Source organism: Talpa occidentalis, unplaced genomic scaffold, assembly GCF_014898055.3.
Source record: "Talpa occidentalis isolate TD23 unplaced genomic scaffold, MPIMG_talOcc4v2.1 talOcc4.13, whole genome shotgun sequence".
Taxonomy (NCBI): domain Eukaryota; kingdom Metazoa; phylum Chordata; class Mammalia; order Eulipotyphla; family Talpidae; genus Talpa; species Talpa occidentalis.
The window spans coordinates 67,305,633-67,319,549 of NW_023601322.1; the positions used below are offsets into that span (position 1 = coordinate 67,305,633).

The 13,917-nt window shown below is 46.9% G+C and overlaps 1 protein-coding gene across 1 annotated transcript in view; it reads right to left on the reverse strand.

Annotated features, from left to right (window-relative positions):
• The window catches only part of LOC119243372 (protocadherin alpha-10), a 151,152-nt gene that overhangs the window by 60,691 nt on the left and 76,544 nt on the right, over window positions 1–13,917 (reverse strand).

A 13,917-nucleotide genomic window follows, 5' to 3' on the forward strand; every position in this document is an offset into this window, starting at 1 on the left:
AGGTGGATCTAGCAGCGATGACTTTCAGAGTTGAATGATTTTGTTCCCATCTTGCCTGGCTCCGGCAACGTGATTTTCTCTCTCCCTCTAACCACAAGGAGCTGTGGATCTTTAGGGCTCCACAGTGAATTTCCAAAAGTGTCCAGGAGATTTTAGCCTTTGTTAAAATCACATGCTCTCCTGGCAAAATTCCCCAAGAACAGCACTTTTCTGACATAATTTCTCCCCAGATCAAAGGTCTGTGTAGCAAAGAACACATTAACACACAGGTCAGTGTAAGACAGAAGTAGTTCACTCATCAAACTGCCCCAAGCTGTGACTGGGAGAGGGAGGGCTGGAGTGCCAGTCCTCAGGGCTTCCGGCTCAGAGCTGGTGGCAAAGCTGAGCTCTCCAAGCCTCTTCACCCCCTGCAGCTCACCCCAGGCCCAAGAGCACCTCAGAGGAATTTAAATAGATGTCTACAGCATCCTTATTTAAAGTTAAGCCCTATTACATGCTTCCAAAAGCTATGATCTAAGGCATTCTGGAATGCCTTGATTTTCCCCCATTTTTCTTAATCTGCAATCTGCCTCCTATGGCGGCTCAGCATTGACCAATACCAGGCTCTTCTAATAAATCTCTCAATTCAGCTCCCCCCCACCACGCTCATCATTATTTTCCCCCCAGGAGTAACATGAATTTAAAATGTAAAAATAAGAGCATTACTAGAAAGACAGCAATATGTCAAGGAAGATACATCACAAAATATGAGGGAGGGACAAATACTATTAACTCATCTTGTAGTAGCTCTAAAAACCCCAGCTACAAAGTTATCATTCTTTATGGGACAAAATTTTGGCTTCTGAAATAAAGTTTAAAGTATCACAAAGGATGTTTATAGAGATAAACACTACACAAATGCACCCACACGTTCATGCCCCAGCCGCTAATTTATATACATTCTTCCTAACATTGAGTGAGCTGGTCTGTGTCCACTTAAAACCAGAGTGTTTATCAACACCCGTCTTTCTGTACAGCAAAGCACCTACTTTCCAAGCCTTCGCAGCTACTACAAACCAAATTTCAGGTTCAGAAAATGAATGTGTATTTTGGAATATATTGAGGTAGTTGTTTGAAATTTTGCTATCTAATTTAAAGACACGAAGAGGCTGCTTCATATCTAGTCAAAACCATAGGAAATGTCAACAGGAAATCAGATTACAGACATATTTAGTCAAGCTAAAAGCACAGAAATCCTCCTACAATGAATTCAGGGTATGCCAAAAGAGGGGACTAGTAGGATAGTTCTTTTCCCTTCTCTTTCTCCCCAAACCAAACATGTCCTGGTCTTCACCATAACCTCATATCCCTAATCCATTCATCCAAATATCTCCCTGGCTCAACCAGACAAATAGGTTCTTAGCCTCTCCACCTTACCATCATTCATTTCCCGACCGCCTCTATAGAGAGTTACCACATCAGACAGCCCAAGTAAATTTGGCTTCAGGTTGAGGTCCACAATCTCTGGCTTTATCATGTCTGTCCTGACTTTCCAGAAGATGCTTTTGCATTAGTTCAGTGCAATCACTAGACATGTTAACTGAAAGAATGATTTTCATTGTAAACAACCCAAGGTATAAACAGGGAGAGCATACAGAAGCCCAAAAGGCCACCACAGTCCTACAAGCCTCACAGCTTACGAAAGGCAAAACGAAACACCCCAGAAAGCAAACTTCTCCTGTAGCTAATGCAGCAGAAGCTATTTCTCCTTTGATCTCTTAACATCACCCCACTACCCATCTTATTTTCAAGCCTGTTCCATGTCTCTACTGAGCTTTGCTTTACCACCACATATACGACTAATTCTCAGTTCTCAAATAATTTTATGGTCAAGCCTTCACATATCTGAAAAGAAAATGGATTGTGAAATGATTCTCTAGTGTCATTTTTCAACATCAAAACACACAATAAAGCCAACGACGTGATACTGAGGGAGGAGGTAAGTAAGCACAACTCTGTGGAGGACCTCTTGACTCTCTCACCTCGTTTTGAGAAACAGCCTCATTTTTGAGGATAATCAGGTTCCCGGTGCTCTGCCCACTCTGTCCCGTGAGGTGCCTGCTCTCCCCCACAGCGGCTTGGGCTCCCCCAGGTCCTGGACCTGTCTGTGCCCCCGTGTTGTAAAACATGAAAGTGTCACTCCCTGAGCCTGCGGTCAGACAGGCCTTGTAGCAGTAGGTCTTGGTGAGGGAGCCATTGCCCCGCACCTCAATGAAGTGAGGCTGCACTTTGAGGCCATGGGGGATCCTGGCGTCAATGTTGTTATTGGCCTGTTTGTACAGTTCCGCGGGGCACCGCTCCCTCACGCCACAGAAGCCTCCACAGCACGTGGTGCCGTACGCCGTGTAGTGGTAGCACTTGATGATGCCCAGAACAATGATTGTCAAAAGAAATATAAAAGACACTGTGCTTAATGCTATGATTAGGTAGAGCGTGATTTCTGAGTATGTCCGAGGACTCTTCACGTGTCTCTGAGTGTCAGGGAGGATTCTGGAAACCCTGTCCACCACAGCCACGGTAATGGCCACAGAGGCCGACAGTGATGGCTCGCCATTGTCTCGAACCACCACTGTCAAGTTGAAAGTGGTCCCGTTCTCATCGCCCATCTTCCTGGTAGTCCTAATTTCTCCTGTGTGTAGCTCGACTTTAAAGAGGTCCAGGTCAGATGTCTGGGCCAGGTGGTAAAAGAGCCAGGCGTTCTGCCCGGAGTCTGAGTCCATGGCTATGACTTTGGTGACCAGGTAGCCAGCAGGGGCAGTTCGAGGCACCATCTCAATGGCTGCTGACGAGTTGGTTGAGGTAGGGTACAGGATGTGAGGGGCATGGTCGTTCACGTCCACCACATACACGTTGGCCGTCACAGTGCTGCTCAGCCGTGGGTTCCCCTTGTCCTGGGCCTCCACAATCACATAGAACTCCCGAAACTTCTCGTAGTCAAAGGAATTGACAGCATAAAGGCTGCCACTGGCACTGTCAATGGAGACATAGGAGGTGACAGGCAGCCCTTGAACCTCCCTCTCCAGGAGGGAGTAGGTCACCTCCGCGTTCTCCCTTTCATCGGGGTCTGTGGCTTGCACCGTGCAGAGCGACACCCCTGGCAAATTGTTCTCCTGGATATAGATGGAATAGGAGTCCTCCAGGAAGCTGGGTGGGTTGTCGTTGATGTCAGAGATTTCAACGCTCAGTGTCCGCTGGGATGTGAGCTGGGGCACTCCGTTATCAGCGGCTGTCACTGTGATGTTGTAGGCCGCCACCCGCTCCCGGTCCAGCTGGCCACTCACGACCAGGGTGTAGGAGTTTCCGATGCCATTCAGCCGGAAAGGCAGCGTGGCCTGCAGGCTCAGACTCACCTTCTGGTTGGAGCCTGAGTCTTGGTCGCTGACACTGAGAAGAGCCACGAGGGTGTTGGGCGCAGCGTCCTCGGGCACCGGGCTGTACAGATCCCTGAGCGCCACCTCCGGGGCATTATCATTCACGTCCACGATGTCCACCAGCACCTTGCAGTGGCCCACCATGGGCACCGGCCCCCGGTCAGTCGCCTGCACGTAGATCTGGTAGGAAGAGGCCTCCTCATAATCCAGCGCTCCACTGACCCGCACTTCCCCTGTGCTGGCGTCGATGCTGAAGAGCTGCCTCTCCCGTTCCGACGTGTAGCTGCTCAAGGAGTACCTGAGCTCGCCATTGGAGCCCTCGTCCGGGTCAGAGGCATTCAGCTTCACCACCAATGTGCCAGGGGGCGCGTCCTCCCGAAGCTGGACGCGGTAAGTGGACTGGTCGAAGGCAGGAGAATTGTCATTCGTGTCCAGGACGCGCACGGAGATCTGAGCGGTGCCGGAGCGGGCCGGGCGGCCCCCGTCCACGGCTGTGAGGACCAAGTGGTGCCAGACCGCCTGCTCGCGGTCTAGGCCCTTGCGCAGCACCAGCTCCAGCACCTTACTGTTCTCCTGCAGGGGCTTAAGGTCCAGCTCGAAGTGCTCGCTGGGGCTGAGCTCGTAGGTCTGCACGGAGTTGGCGCCCACGTCGGGGTCCTGCGCGCTCTCTATGTGAAAGCGCGCCCCAGGCGCCACCGACTCGCTGACCCGCAGCTGGTAGTCCGGCCGCGGGAAGCGCGGCGAGTTGTCGTTGATGTCCAGTACCTCCACCTCCACGGCGCTCACAGCCACGGGGCTGTGGGCCAGCACTTCCAAGCTGAGCAGGCAGCGAGGCCGCTGCTCGCACAGCGCCTCCCGGTCAATGCGCTCGTTGACGAAGAGCGCTCCGCTGGTCAGGTCCAGTTCCAGGTAGCGCGGGCTGGGCGCCCCTTGATGGTTGATGCGCAGGCAGCCCGGCCCCAGGCGCCGCAGCTCCAGCCCCAGCGCGTGAGCCACGTTGCCCACGAGCGCCCCGGGCGCCTGCTCCTCGGGCACCGAGTACCGCAGCTGGGAGGCCGCTGGGCCCGGTTGCAGCAGCAGCAGCAGCAGCAGGAGGGGCGGCAGCAGCAGCCAGGGCACGGGCGGCGGGCTGCGGGGACGCCCTGTCGCCCCGGGGCCGGTGCCCGCCAGCTCCATCGCCGCCGGCCGCGGCCGCCGGGCAGGGCCGGAGGCAGCAGCTTCCCGGGCCGAGCTCCACGCCCGGGCCCCGCCTCCGCTCGCGCCGCCCCGCGCCCGCTCCCCGCGGCTCACGCGCTAGCACACGCCGGGGGCAGCTCCCCGCGCAGGCCCCCCGGAGGGCTCCCGGCCCCGCCGCTCCCGCTGCCGCCCCATCGCCCAGCTCCTCGGCTCGCCTGGTCGCGCTCCGCCTGGCTCGGTTTCCAGCCGCCGCCGCTCCCGGGGGAGGGGAGAGGAAGCGGGGCGGGAGGGGGAGGCGAGCTCGCGGGTCGGCCTCGCGGCGCGCTCCAGGCGGAGGACGAGGACGGCGGCCCGGGCTGCTCCGTCGCGGCCGCCCCGGCCCCGCCGCCCCGGCCCGCGCTCGCGCCGCCCGCCGGGGCGCGGCCACTCCCTGCCTCCCCGCCCCCACCGCGCGGCCCTGCGCCGCCTCGGCCCGGCCGCCCGCGCGTCTGGAGGGAGACGCTCTCGGAACAGCCGCGAAGTCTCTCGGACGCGGGGGACCAGCTCCCCAGGAAGATTTCCAAGCGCAGTTTAGGAAAATACTGAGGCCCTTAGAGTACCGGCACCTGGGCGGCGGCTCGCGCTCGAAGGAAATCCACGCAGGGGAGGCGCTCGGAGGTGCCAGGTGACGGGGTTGATGCTTCACGCGACCCCAGCGTTCGCCCTCAGTGCGAAGCACCGCAGGCAGCGCCCAGCTCCCGGGAGAAGGGAGACCAGCAAATACTAGCCTCTTTCGCGGAGCAAGCTTAAAGCTAGCATCCTGGCACCCAGCACACAGTCCTCCTAGCCAAGTGACCCTTCTTTTCAGTGCCTTGGCAAATACCCAACACTTCAGGTTTTTAAAATTCGCTCTTTAAAATATTGGCCACAGGAAGCCGCAGACTTAGCTCTCATTTGACCCCTTTTGATCAGAATGGGAGAAACCTGGTAAATATTTTAAGGGCCTCGTGCCTCAAGCTTTTCCTTATTTGACTGCAAATCTTTTTCATTTCTCACCCAAGACATTTTCTTTGTTCCTTCAAGAGTGATTTAAACTTTTTCTTTAATGGATGACAGTGTCTTCAAGAGACTGTAAAACCATTAAATCAAGAGTTACTCTTGGTCTTCCAAGCCTGGCTGGAACTCCAAATCCATTAATGCTTTGCAGTGAAAAGTCTGCTCTTAATAAGCAAAAGGTGGGAGGCTGGGATTTAGCTTACAACAGCTAGCAATTTCAAAGGCTGCTGCTCATCTTCCATAAATGCAAGGGCTCCTTTAACACCTCTAAGCCCCCTTCCCCTAAGAATTCCTCCCCTGCTCCCCACCTTGTATTGCTGCAAAAGCAACACACAATCAGGTCTCATCAGTGAACAAGGGGCCTGGAGGAGCAGCAGAAGCCCTTGGGTGCTGTGTCATTGCCTCCTCTTGGTTCTGAACATTCTCTCTTCCCGGGTCCCTGGTCTCTTCCACAGGAGTTTAAAATCCACTGCCCCACAGGGGAAAAGCACACACTCACAGAAATGTTCTTTCACTTGCTCTTCTCCCAGCATCTCCCAGATCTTCCTCTGTGGGCCTTTTTTCTAGCTCTGGACTGGAACGGAGCCAGAACGAGACCTCACATTTGGCATGCTTCCCTCCTTGAAGGGATATCCACATAGGCCAAGGTAGAGACCATGCCCCCAGATTTCACATCCCTTCCTTCCACCCACCAAACGTGCTTGCTGACAACACTCCAGATCTAACCAATTTTATTCAAGAAAAGCTCCCAGCTTCCTCCCATCACTGCAGCTTATTTGTCCTCTTTGTTCCCTCAAGGGTGCAGAGTGGGAAGCAATTTCCATCACATTCTATTCCTGTCTCCTTTCTTAGGTCTCTGGCTTCTCCCTCTCTGTCTGCTTCATCCCAAAATGTCCCCCTTTGGTAACACTGTCTCTGTTTGCTGTGGTAATTGGATCTCAGAAAGCCATAAACTCTCAAGTGCACCAGCTGTAAGCCTGGCCTATGTCTTCACCCATCACTTACTTCGGAAAATAAATGACTTATAAGTGGAATCAAGTTGTAAGTTGTCAGTAAGAGTGACCTTTTCTTCTCATCTCCTCCCCAGGCCCTCATAGTCACTGCCACCTCTGCCCATGGCTCAGAAACCTGGCCAGTGAGTACTGACCATGCAGGACCTGTGCCCCTAAAAAGATCACAGGCGCTTAAGGACCAGATTAAAGTGACAGGCTGGGTCCTGTTTTAGTGGAAGACCCATGCGCCACATCTCAGGAGAAAAACCAGGGCCTGTCTTTCAGCAATCTTGTCATCTTCCAGCAAGGACATCTTGCCAGGTTGTCCATTTTGATGAGGCAGAATCACAAGTTTCACCCTTGATGACTGAGAAGGCAAACAGAGCCAACACCCAGCCCCTTTTCACAGACACGGTCCTGAGAGTCGGTGTGCTCCAGACTCACCACTCCAGATTCGTCCCTTGCACTGTTGTACTGAGCCTCTCGCCAGCCTTCCCAGTTAGTGGAATGGGGTTGCTCAGGTTGCAGGCACCTGCCCTGGCTACAAATATTGCTGCTAGTGCCTCAACTGCACCCTTATGCTTTCCTTCCCCAGGCTTTTCCCTACAAAACGCAGGCCAATATGGTGACTAGGAACACAGACTTTGGAGTCAGTCATGTCCCTGGTGTTGAGGGAGTAGAGAACTAGCTGGCTAGGGAGCCGGCCTGCAAGAGCTGGCTACAAGCTGGCTGGCAAGGGCTGATTGTATAAGCTGGGAGCTTGAGGGAGCAGAAAGCTGACAGGCAAAGGCTGTTATCCCTGAGCTAACAGGTAGAGGCCGGTAACCACAAGAGGCACATAGAGACACACAGCAGCTTGTGGTGGCTTCACACCTCTGGGTGGCAAAGTGGGGCAATGAGGCAAAGGGGGGTAGTGGAAAAGCACTGGAACCAGGCATGGCTTATAATCTCTCTCTCCCCATGAGAGATTATAAAAAAGTAAACCTACCCCCAACAGTAACAGGCTCCTCCCTTGGACCCCCTCCTGCTGTCAGGAGTCTCTCTTGCAATAAACCTGAGCTTGCTAATCTTCAGTCCAGTGTATTGGTGATTATTCCTCAATCGCTTGAACACAAGAACCCACCCGATTGGCAACAGTGTGACCTCAGATGTATGATTGAGCCTGAGCTTCAGTTTTCTCATTTTAATTGGGAAGATTAATATCAAGTAAAACTGAAAGGATTGTTATACTTATATGAGATGATTAATGTAAAAGCAATCTGTATAGTAATGTAAAAGCAATCTGACAAGTTTATTATTATTACTATTAAATATAACAATATTATTAGAAATCACCTTAGCTAAGCACCAAAGCTAAGCTGTCCCAATTATTCCCTTCCCAGTTATTACTAGAACTTATCCTATATTTTGAAAACAAAAACCAGTCCCTTTCTATACTACCAAAGAAAAGGAACTTCTGTCATAAGAATTCCTTCAAGGACCTTGTTTCCTCACAAGAGATCACTTTTGTAGGATACAGGAAAGCACTTTAGTGACAAAGAAAAGTTTCCCAACATGCTATCCCCTCCAGCACCCTGTGTGGAATTTGGCAGAGTTTGGCACTTAATTAATGTGTTGGAAAATAACTAAATTTACAACTTGTATAATCCTCTCAAATATAAATAGCATCTTTTATAGCCCCCTTTCTAAACCTTATATACATTTTAAGGTCAGCTTGAAATCCACCTCATTCAAAAATATTGTCTATTCTAAACATAATGACCATTTTTTCTCTTTTACCATCTATAACATATCTCTGAATGCTGACATGTGTCATTCTTTAATCCACATCCTTTAATAATTATTTTCCTTAATTATAAGCAACCCATAAGCAGGATCTACGTTTCATATTTAAACATTCTTCACAGGGTAGGAAACCTTACAAACTCTCAATAAATAGGTAATGATTGCTTCCTTTTTTCATAATCTGTTTTAGCAAATTCAAGAAAATTTACAACAATTCAGGTGCTTCTCGTTTGTTGGATAGGAACAGACAACGTGGACAGAGGGCTCAAAGGCCTGAACAACTGTTCTGTTGATTTCCTCTTTGAAGTTGTGAAATATACAGGATTCAACCTGGAGTACTGAATCCCACTGAAAAATTGCTGGACTTTCTAAGAAGGGCTCTGCTGAAGTATTATATTATCACTCTTTCTTCTTCGTATTATAATTGCTAATTATAAAACAAAAGTATTCCTTCCTCATGGTTAACAAGAAAAGTAACTGCCATGCTGATATCACAAGGTTTTGTTTACTCCCCTTTGGAACACTAGCTTTGGAGCACTATCCCTCCATTGCACCCCTTAATTGTATTTGTAAAATGCATTTACCATGAAGTCACTGGGTACAGGAGCCAAACCAATCATAATACAACCGAATTAAGCCTAGAAGGAAAACATGGGCACCCAGTGAACTCCCCCAACTCTCATAAATTTTCCTTCCCTATTATTGGCACCACTGAAAGTCATTTTACTTTGGAGAATCCAGCAATGTTTTAGCCACAGGGGAAGAGACATGCTTTGGTGGTGACTGCTGTGAGAGGAAGGGCTCTAATTGCCAAGTTGCGTATTTATGTTGTTCTCTAAACTGTGCATGTGATAATTAAAAAACAGGCAAAAGAATATTTTGATGTTTAGTGTGTCTGAGGTGGTTCTTTAAAAACCCACTTTGTTATGAAGGGACAGGACTTCTATCTTTACATGTCACCATAAGGAAGATACTTTCTAATAGGATCACTGCATCCTATACAGATAGAGCACCCAGTGCATGGAGAGATGAAAGAGCTTTTTTTGGTATAAAATGGCAGCTAAATTTTTTAGACAGTTTCTTCTCTCCAGTGGGAATGAATTAACTTTTGGGGAGAGTCTCTAAGTTTTTGTTCTGAACAACTAACATACTGTTATTCTCGACTGAGACATCTCTAAAGGTTGCTTCGAAGAAGCAATTTCCTAAAACAGATTATGAAAAAAAGGGACTCAAACTCCTTCAGACAAGTAACAATAAAAGACCATAGATTAGGGGCCTCCCTGGCGGCACAAAGGGTTAAGACACAACCTTTACAGCATGAGTTCGATCTCTGGCCAGGAAGCAACCCACATGGCACAGCAGACCTCTCCTGACTCTCCCGCTGCTCCCCTCATCAGTGTACTTTGGTCAATCTGCCTGTTCTGTTCCCCACTCTGTCTCTGGTGAATCCTCTCACCACTCCCCACCCCCCGCACCTCTGGCCTACACCCCAGCTCTTGTATGCATAAATAAATAAATCTTAAAAAAAAAAAAAAGACCATAGATTAAAAGCTTGGGACAGAATGTGTAATCTTAACAGGTAAAATTAAACTGTTCAATAATTTGGGACTTTGCCTTTCTATCTGCATTCTCAGCTGATATGGTCTAACAAGAATCGCAGGATGTTAAAAGTTGAGAGAGATTTAGAAAGTATCTCATTCAAGTTTTTGCTTTTCATTGAAGAAAATGTTTAAGCAGAGCTTGAACCTCAAGATTGGTAAGGAGACAGGAAACATAAAAGTGCTGTAAGTCAAGTGTTTGTAAGGAGATAAATTAGCTTTCAGAGTACTGGAAGAACTTACAGATGTGACTAGGGAGTCACCTTTCCTATTTTTAAAAACTTGCCATTAAACTTGACATAAATTCATTCAGCACTCTACTATTACCAAAGTAATTTTTTTTTTTTTTTTTACGAGCACTTAGAAATGAAAGTAGGCATACGAGGGGCTGCTTTGACTTTGCAAAAATCTGGTAACATCAAACCAACCTCAAAAACATTTTTAAAAATTTCACATGGGCATTTGACATTTTCAATTGGTAGAATCATAGATAAGGGAAATACTACAAAGTCTATGTGGAATTCCTGGAGACATTAAACAAAGTCTCCCAGTACATCTTTGCAGGCAAAATGAAGAACAGCTGCGAGACAGTGGTGTTAGGTGAGTTGATAATTGTTTGAGTAACAGTGCCGAAGAGGGTTTGTTAATGGAATGCCACAGCCTGGAAGGAGAATCCTAGTGGGTGATGCCAGAGGCCAGCCATTCGTCTTATCCCATTCAGCGTTTTATCAATGAGTCCAGACAAGCACACATCCAGAGGTCAGGCCATCCAAGAGTAAGTTGAGCTCTCTGGAATAGGAATAGCAACTGCCTGGGTTCAGCCACAGTTCCAGTTCACTAAAATTACTACCAATATTCTATGTGAGATACAATGTGTGTCCAACATTCGTAAATTTGTACTTAAGCTAATTTCTGGCTTCAGGTTTTGCCATTAAAACCTGCCCCAAGTTTCCATTCATCACTGAGGGACCTCTTATTTTAATAGAAAACCGTTTTTGGCCCTCTTTCTCTTCTGCAATTCTTGGGACTGTAGCCATTGAATAAAATAAGATGGCAACTTGGCACTAAGGAACATCCTTGTTCCCAAGTGGGCTTTAGCCAAAATATGCATTGATTTGGATACATTTTTTTTCTATTTCAAAAAAAATGTAGATATTGTTGAAGTACCTTGAATTTGAACAGTTTTCCAAGATAGAATTGAATAAAGAAGAAACGGAAATAAGGTATACAGCTCCATTTACAATCATGCCAAAAAGCATGACATAACTGGGAATAAACTTAACGAAGGAGGTGAAGGACCTATACAATGAAAACTATAAAACACCATTAAAGGAAATAAAAGACACAAAGAAATGGAAAGAAATTCCATGCACATGGGTAGGAAGAATTAACATCATTAAAAAGGCTATACTCACTGTTTACAATAGCTAAGCTTTGGAAACAACCCAAATGCCCAAAAATAGATGACTGGATCCAGAAGATGTGGTACATATACACCATGGAATATTACTCAGCATTCAAAAAAGATAAACACATGCAATTTGCAGCAACATGGATGGCGCTGGAAGGGATCATGCTCAGCAAAATAAGCCAGAAAGAAAAACAAAAATACCGGATGGTCTCACTCATAGCAGGAATCTAGAAAACTTAAATAAGGGACCAGGAAAAAGAATAACTATAAGAAAGTGAAAATCAAAATCAACAAAAAACTATGAACAAGAGACACTCTATGGGGGGTGAGGGGCAGGGAGGGGAAGGGACTGGGGTCAAAATAAGGGGGTTGCAATTGTATGGGGAATATAAAAATAAAACTTATTAAAAAATAGGGGCTCCCCAGTGGCACAGCGGTTGAGCGCTGGGTTGCGAAGCTGCCCGCAGCCTCTGCGGCACCGGTTCAATCCTCGGCTGCTCCCCGGCCACCGGAGGAGGGTCCCACAGGGCGCGCAGACCTCTCCTGCCACCCGCTGCTCCCCTCAGCAGTGTACTTCGGTCCTTCTGCCTGCTCTGCTCCCCGCTCTGCTCTAGTGAATTCTCTCACCCTCCCGCGCTCTGACTGTACCCAGCGCTTGTATAAATAAATAAATAATAAAATAAATCTTTAAAAAAAAGCATTAGATTAAAAAAATTATTAAAAAATAAATAAATAAAATAAAATGGCTATACAACCCAAAGCAATTTACAAATTTAATGCAATACCTATCAAAATACCAATCACTTTTTTAATGAAATAGAACAATTATTAAATTCATATGAAACCACAAAAGGCCCCAAATAGCCAAAACAATCTTGAGAGAAAAAAAAATGGTGGTATCACACTTCTTAACTTCAAGCAATAATAGTACAAAGCAACAGTAGTCAAAATAGTATGGTACTGGCACAAAAACAGAAACTCAGAGCAATGGAATAGAATTCAAAGTCCAGAGATAAATCCATATAAACATGAACAGCTACTTTCAACAAAGGAATTATGGCCATAAAAATGGAGAAAAGATAGCCTTTTCAATAAATGGTGCTGGGAACCATGGAGAGCCACAGGCAAATAATAAAGTAAGAACCATATTTAACACCATATATGAAAATTCACTCAAAATGGATTAAAGAGGGCCTCCCTGGTGGCGCAGGGGGTTAAGCACTGCACTATGAAGCAATCCACAGCCTCTGCAGCACGAGTTCAATCCCCGGCCAGCCAGGGAGCAACCCACATGGCAAGGCAGACCTCTCCTGTCTCGCCTGCTGCTCCCCTCAGCAGTGCATTTCAGTCAATCTGCCTGTTCTGTTCCCTGCTCTGTCTCTGGAGAATCCTCTCACCCTCCCCCACTTCTGGTCTATACCCCAGTTCTTGTATGCATGAATAAATAAATCTTTTTTTTAAAAAATGGATTAAAGAGTTGGACATAAGAACCGAAACCATCAAGTACTTAAAATATAGGGGATACACTACAGGATATCTCCCACAAAGATCTATTTGCTGATATACCCCAGCAGCAAGGGAAACAAAAGCTAAAATAAACAAGTGGGACTACATCAAACTTAGAAGCTTTTGTATCTCTAAAGAAACCATTGTAAAAACAAAAAGGTAACCTTTTTCCCATTCCCTACAAAATGAGAAAAAATATTTGCATAGCAAACATTTGATAAGGGGTTAATCTCCAAAATTTACAAAGTACTTATACAACCCACTAACAAAGAAACAAATAACCCTATTTAAAAATGGACAAAGGACCTAAACAGGCACTTCTCTACAGATTCAGATGGCCTATAGACAAGAAAAAATGTTCAACATCACTTATAAGGGAAATGCAAATCAAACCACACTGAGATACCACCTCAACCCTGTGAGAACGGCCCACAAAAAAAAGGATGGAATTAACAAATGTTGGTGAGGTTGTGGTGAAAAAGGAATTCTCATCCACTGCTGATGGGAATACAAACTGGTCCAGGCTCTGTGGAAAGGGTAAGGAGATGTTTCACGAAAATAAAAATGGAAATACCATTCGACTCAGCAATACCTACTGGCTTCTATTCACAGCAGCTTTTAAAGACTGCTTGTTCAACTACAGCTCATACTAGATTCTAGCTATGGAAAAAATAAAAATCTTGGTTCAATTTTTGCCAGTTTTGTTTCCATAATATTAAACATCACACTTTAGCCAGGCAGACTTTAGTCTATGCAAGACTAGATAAATTTAAAAGTAAATTAAATTTTGCTTGAGGGAAGTTGTAAAGCAACAATTCTTGATATTATACGCCTCATATGATCCATTTCGAACCACAGAGAATTACATCTTTATATGTCACTGTCCCCAAAACAAACAAATGTGAATAGCTAAAACTGTGCATCTTTAAAATGCACCAAGCTTATGAAGTCTCAAACAAAACTTGAATTTCCTGTACACATTCCTGTCAAATGATTTCCTTTAA